The 7500-nt window shown below is 41.9% G+C and overlaps 1 protein-coding gene across 1 annotated transcript in view; it reads left to right on the plus strand.

The window, feature by feature from the left end:
* Window positions 1-7500, plus strand: part of LOC128702653 (uncharacterized) — a 446363-nt gene that overhangs the window by 80359 nt on the left and 358504 nt on the right. The gene's annotated exons all lie outside the window — the stretch shown is intronic.

A 7500-nucleotide genomic window follows, 5' to 3' on the forward strand; every position in this document is an offset into this window, starting at 1 on the left:
TTTTTCTATTTTTTTCTACCTTAACACATTCCCAAACTCATCCACAAACCCTTTTGCAATTTTTCTTTAGAATCTCCATAAGCACAGTATCATCAGCAAAAATAACTGTGTCAATTCCCATTTTATTTGATTCCCATAATTTAATCCCACCCTCTGAACACCCTAGCATTTACTTTTTACAACCCCATCTATAAATATATTAAACAACCATAGTGACATTACACATCCCTGTCTAAGACCTACTTTTACCGGGAAGTAGTCTCCCTCTCTTCTACACACCCTAACACACACACACACACACACACACACACACACACACACACACACACACACACACACACACACACATATATATATATATATATTATATATATATATATATATATATATATATATATATATATATATATATATATATATATATATATATATATATATATTATAATTACAAAAATGGGTAACAACAGGAAATAGTTTATTGAACCGTGAGAGTAAGAACTTGTACAGTGACAAAGCAAGAGCTGGCGGAGCCTGGGATCAAGACCAGGGACCCTGAAGTAATATCTATGCAAATTTTGCTTCACCTTTCAGGTATGAACGCTCTATGCAAATTATATTAATCGAGAAACGTACAACTGAATACTGTTCCCATCTGTTAATTAAGTACTAATGTTGTGAGAAAATATTATTATTATTATTATTATTAATTTTATTATTAGGAAGCACGAATCCGGTAGGGGTTATTTAGCGCGCGCACTCCAGTGCCTTGATGCAAGGGAAGGGCTCTTGATCCAAGGAAATAGCCCTCCAATCCCCTTCTTCGAAGGAAACATGTCTTCCTTTCCTCAAATGATATATGACTCATACGAATTTAGCTCTTCCTATAAATATAACAGAGTGAGTTGGACTTAACATGGGGGCAGTAGGCCTGCCGTAGTGCTGCTTATCTAATGTCATCTTGTTACGACCCTGACCGTGTTAATGAATTGTCTACACTCATAAAGGATTAGAGAAGGAGTGAAGGAGGGTTTAGAAGGAATTAAAGGAGGATTTAAACGGTGAAGATTAAATTTCGCAATACCGTAATAACACGATTGCAGAGTGGTACTGGCACAACTTACTCGCCATGGGTTCAAACCCCACCCGTTCCGTGTGGTTTATTTTTCCTTCAATATTGTCCGCAGTTCGCCCGCAGGATCGAAGACACCCACAGCGGAGGAGCTGCATCTATCTCGCCTCAGCAAGCAACCCAAAGATCCTGTGTTAAGTCGTACTGTCTCCATATCATGTGGCTATACTGCAGATTTGATGCACTTGGAGGTGGTAAAAAGTCTCAGGTATCTGGCACAATGTGTGTGTCATAGGGCTTATCTCAGTGCCAGGAATATGCTGCCCTGTGTGTGTGTGTATGGGGGAGGGAGGAAGGTTACTTCAATATTTAAGCTGGCAAAGGATGTGTTTTAGCACCCTTGTGTTTTATGGACAATGGAGAGGGTGTGTGCAGGAGGGAGGGAGAGTGTGTACGGAGAGGTATACCACCTTTATGTGATTGGATGACAGCAATACGCTTCGTGAAATGACTCGCATAAAGCCTCATACGGCTTGTTACGTACGGACGTTTTGCAGAACACGCTCTTAAAAAGAGGCTGTTCTGTTCATGCCGGGAGATTCTGAGAGCCGAGAGCATCGTGATTGTGAGCACCAGGCGCCGTCTGTTGTCTCTGTCTGTATCCTCGGTCACATAAAGCTTCGTCTCTAAGATTACCTGGAGGCCTCTTCCTCCCAACGCTGCCAGGCAGACGGCTACTTTGGATCATATTTGGTCATCACTTGGGATGAACAGAGATCCTGTCTCGTTCCTGAAGAAAAAGGAAAAGGGAAAAGGAAGGGGAGAAATTTAGAGATATTTTAAGGAGCAAGAGATATATTTTCCAAGCTTAGGTCCTACAATTAATTCTTTCGGATTATTTCCTCTAGTGATATTTTCTGTCCCTTGTCTTGGTGCAGGTAGACTCCAGGTAGACTGGTCCAGGTAGGCCTCACGTTTTGGGCCACAAGCCGCCGCGATGACAAAAAGAAACATAGACTTGAGTCGTCGGTCCTGATGAATGAAATCGTAATGACGCGATTGCATACAAATGGGTGGGGATTGAACTTACTTGCCGCGAGTTCCATCTCCACTCATACCGTGGTTTGAGAAATATCAACCTTTTCAGTGTTTTGCATTAAGGAGATTCACATAAGTGTGAGAGATCTGTCAAAATAGATTTTTTTCCCTTCCTTACCCTGACCTGGAGGTTGTGTGGTGGGTGTCACGAGACGGTGTCCAGGGACCGGGCTCTTTCGGTGCAAGTTACAGATCACCAAATCTTGTGTTGAATGTAACGTAACTCATTCTGTTATTCTCTCACTTATTCTCTCACTCTTATTCTCTCTTATCCTCTCTCATTTTCTTTGTCACTCTTTTTTTCTCATTCTCTCTCTTGCAGAGGCCTAAAAAATGTTTCCTTGTTTATCCAGTTTCCTCCGTATCTTTACACAAAATATATTGGTGTTAGCGCATCAAAATGCATAATGGTTAATGGGAGAGAGAAACAGACATGTAGACAAGATAAAGGAAGAATGATTATTTCGACCTCCAACTCGGTTATCTAATGAAAAGAACTGTAATGCTGTTTATAGCGATGAAAAATAAGCATCAATTACTTGTACTGAAACAACTGTGAAGAACTATTAGAGCAAACAGGAATTTTTATGCATTTGTGGAGATGTTTTAGGACTAACAAATCTGTAAACTACCATTTAGCATCGTAAGTAAACAATTTAAAGCCACAAATAGCACAAATGTGAGCTCCTTTATGTTGTTATCCAATGACAGGTTGTATACATAGAGACATGTGTATTTAGGATATGTATGATTTGAGTTTGCTTTACTCCATATTTTAAGGATTAAAGTGGACTTGACTGGCAGTTCAGAAGCGATATGTAGGCTTTAATGTCGCTAAATCAATGGGATTTATATGTAGTAAACCATTTAGCCTCTTGTACAGCTGTATTCATATTCATATGTCCTACCGTCCATATGATGGTATATAGTGGACAGTAAACTAGCCGCTTCGTTGGCAAAATCTAATACAATTTAGTGGGCCCTCAACCATGGAGCTAGTAGCCACAGTGGAGTCTGTTATTGTGCAACAAAACAGGTATTACTAATACCACTTAATTAGAAATAGTTATAAATGAGTGGAACAAATAGTCGAACACTTTGATATACGGCGTTCCGCTAATGCGGCGGTTTTTAGTTGTACCCATTGTTCATTCAGCGCCTGTTTCGCTAATCCGGCAGTTTTTCGGCATGAAGCTCTTAGCAACTGGGCATCCACTTAACATTTTCATAATGGAAACTTAAGAGTTTCGGTGGTTTTAAGAATAGGTTGAGTGTGAGTCGAATCTACCTAGTATGGGCTATTAGACCTACTGCAGCGCTCTTCTTACATATGCGTGTGAGGTCTTAGCAATCGCCAAGAGCCTGCCTACGATTAACAGACAGCGGATCGAGCCTACGCGCCTGTTGTATTCTTGGGGTAGCGTTGGGTCTGTGAGGCCCAACGCCAGGGGAGTGGGAGGTAATGGTGTTTGATCGGAGGAATGGGAGGGTGGATACGAAGCACTTGAACGGATTCTGTAAGTATACACACCCCAGTCTCTCCTACCAGACATCACACGTCTCCCTCCTCTAGTAAGGTGTCTGATACTACTGAAGGGATTTTGATTCAATAAATTGTATCTACTCTCCCCAAATCAAAAAACTTATTACCTCTTGTTCCTCAAACGTTGTATGAGCACATAAGTATCTAGCACTTCCCAATACTACTACTACTACTGCTACTACTACTACTACTACTAATGTAATACTGAGCTACGTAATATATCTGCTTCACACAATTACGTTATTCAGTGGAGCAAGGGAGGTTCTCTCTCTCTCTCTCTCTCTCTCTCTCTCTCTCTCTCTCTCTCTGACATACACACACACACACACACACACACATCACTGAATGTTCGCCTTGTATTCAATGAACGTTCACTGAAAGCTCATTTAACGTTTCATAAACACTTGGCGTTCACACCCTGGAAGTACACCAGACATTCAATTTGCCTCCAGGCGCTGCAGTAACAGATCAACTCTCGCTTTCCTTGCTATTACGTTTAACTGCTGTTATTCCTCGCTCTCTGTTGCCTCTACTGCAAGTTGTGTTTTTCATTAAAAAGTTTAGCCGAGGCTGAGTCTAGAGGCAGCTTAGCCGAAGCTGAATCTAGAGGCAGCTTAGCCGAATCTGAGTCTAAAGGCAGCTTAGCCGGACCCAGCATTGAGGGTTAGCGATAGCACGAGCACATTGTGCCGAAGTAGCTGTGATGTGCAAATGTTTTTTTAGTGATAGCACTTAGTATTGAAGGGCAGACGATGAACGTACGCTTGGATGCGACTGAACGAGCATATTGTGGAATTAAGACAGCACATCTTTCCCTGTAAAGTCAACGATGTTAAAATGATGACGAAAAGAATCTTAGTACCGTAAATAAAAGTGGTAAAACACTAGATTGGAATCCAAGCCTGGGAAAATAAGCGTTTTAAACGCTGAAAATCAAACAATCATGTCAAGCAAATTAAACGCTGGAGATGGAACACCAACTTAACTCAGCTTCTATAACTACATACTCTGAAATTATCACACCACCAGCATAGCTCTCCGCCAATAACCACAAACAACCTAACAACCTGTCGGTATTTTATACCATTTTAATGTTCAGCCACAAACATTCAAGACTGTACACCAACATAGTTCTCCTGTAACTAAAGACATTTACAAACTATTACACGTACATACATAAAACTCTCATATTTTAAGATTTAAATGGAGAATGAAAGCGAGAGAAAGAAAGCCAGAGAGCGCATGGAAGCTGAGGGCAAATTGTATCGGAATACGATAAGGCGAGGATCGAACCTTGAGTATATGCAGTCCAGAGGTGCTTTCCAGAACCGGTGCGTGGGTGGACTCTGCCTGCAGGCGGTGCCTATCACGGTAACACCGTGGATGGTGTGCTATCACCGTGTAAACACTTGCCACCCCACGGCCACGCCTTCCCCAATCACCGCTGTATTGCTTTTCAATAGATATTTGATTCTGGGTAAAAAATCCGAGCCCCGAGTCGTGCAGGAGGGTGCGCTAAGCCACTCTGAAACTTTACCATCCACTTATCTCTTATATTCATGGGTAAGCCTTAATTCTGCTGGGTTATAACAATGCATGCTCAAAAGGGATTCTCCGTTCCCCCATCTGGATAGGTTTGTTTGAAGACATATCGCCAACCAGTGGCTTTATCAGTTCAGTACAAAAATGATACGAGATAAGAATAGATGAGGTAATCAGTTCCTCAACCTAGCAGAATTAGACACAGAAGAATGTGGAAGATGAGGCAACTAGTTTCTCCATACGTTTTCAAATGAAGATATTCAGGTGCTGCACATATGTCTTAATCCCTAATCTTTTCTGTATTACTGTAGTGAATCTCTCGCCAGTATCAAGGCACCAAATTAACGTAGGAAAACTGAAGAGGATACAGAGAAGAGCAATAACACCACCATTTCAAAACTGACTCAAAATATTCAGCCTGATTTCTCAGAGACCTCGAGAAAACCTAATACACTAACGTTCAAAATATTAAACAAGTCAGTAATTTTAGGCACGAAAAGCTCACGAAAATGCAGTGATACAATTACACGAAACATTGTGTTAAACTCCATGGCATAAGTTTTAACATAAATATTGGTACGAACATTTCAAATAGACGTTGAACATTACAATAGCATTCACTCCGGAAGTTGTGGGTATCAAATTAATTTAATCATTAAGATACTAATTGGAAGTGCATCTTGCCAATATATACGACTTTACAAGTCTAAGTCCTTCCCGTACAGTGGTCACCAGTATCCTAGTGTTGTCTATTGGGGAGCCCCAAAGCAAAAGCAGATTGTCGGGCCCCTAAATAAGCACCAAGAAAAAAAAATTGGGAGTCCCACAGGAAGAGAATTACGTTTAGGCCTTTCTTTAACTCTTAAGTCGTTCGTAAGTTCCATGTGGCATTTCTAACATGGCATGGCATTTTTCCCTCTTTCTCATGCTGGCAGTGGCTGGAAGGACAGGAGGATGGGAAGAGAGCCTACTGCTTTACTATCATTGCTTCAACTATCTAGAATTAATGAAGATAGAAATAGATAGTCCCTTTCAGCAGATAGCCAAAGTGTGGAATTGAAAGTCTTGTGCTGTCTGCCTTTATCATGTGCTCTCTCTCTCTCTCCCTCTTTCTCTCTCTCTCTCTCTCTCTTCTCTCTCCTCTTTCTCTCTCTTTCTCTCTCTTTCTCTTTCTCTTTCTTTCTCTCTTTCTCTCTCTTTCTCTTTCTCTTTCTCTCTTTCTCTTTCTCTTTCTCTCTCTCTCTCTCTCTCTCTCTCTCTCTCTCTCTCTCTCTCTCTCTCTCTCTCTCTCTCTCTCTCTCTGGGATGTTGAGGTAGGAGTGGGACTGGAAGAAAAATGAATGGGGAGGGGGAAGGGGATGAGGAGTGGGGAGGAAGGAAAGGGTAAAGTGGGGAGGAATGTAGGAAGAAAGAGGAAGACAAGGATGAAGTGTTTGATATATGTGGAAATATATGCTGAGTCTTCCCTTGTCTCTGTTCTTTTGATGTAGAGTTCCTTCCCTCCCTTCGTCCTTTCCTCCTCCCCTCCCTTTTCCTCTCTTTAACTCTCCATCCCTCCACATCCTCCCCTTCCTCTGCTTCCACCTGTCCCTCTTTTGCCTCCTCTTTCCATCAACTTTCATATACGCTTCTACATGCGTCCCCATGTGCGTCTCCCCGTGTGCGTTTCCATGTGCGTCTCCCCATGTGCGTTTCCGTGTGCGTCTCTGATTCCTTTTGAGGGAAGGTGAAGACGGGAAAAACAATTTTATAAACGCTATAAGCACGATCACTGAAGGAGGGCATCTCCATTTATATAGGAGAATAATCTTCCCTCGTTCCCTCTCAATTATCAGCCTCCGTCACTCTCATTCACTCTTTCCTTCTCATTCTCTCATCCAGTTCATCTTGTCTTTCTCACTGTTCCTTTTCAGTTATCCAGTTCCAAGCAGCTCTATATCTCGGATTATTGAACCAAACACGTAGCTCAGACGAGAGAGAGAGAGAGAGAGAGAGAGAGAGAGAGAGAGAGACAGAGAGAAATAAGATTCCTAACGATACTTGCTCATTTTTCCCTCTCATCATTCCTTTCTCTCTCTCTCTCTCTCTCTCTCTCTCTCTCTCTCTCTCTCTCTCTCTCTCTCTCTCTCACACACACACACACACACACACACACACACACACACACACACACACACATGGAGAGCGCTAGATGCGCAGGTTGTTTCGATCGTAGCCTGGAGAATGGGAGGCAATCAGTTTTGATGTA

Source organism: Cherax quadricarinatus, chromosome 79, assembly GCF_038502225.1.
Source record: "Cherax quadricarinatus isolate ZL_2023a chromosome 79, ASM3850222v1, whole genome shotgun sequence".
Taxonomy (NCBI): domain Eukaryota; kingdom Metazoa; phylum Arthropoda; class Malacostraca; order Decapoda; family Parastacidae; genus Cherax; species Cherax quadricarinatus.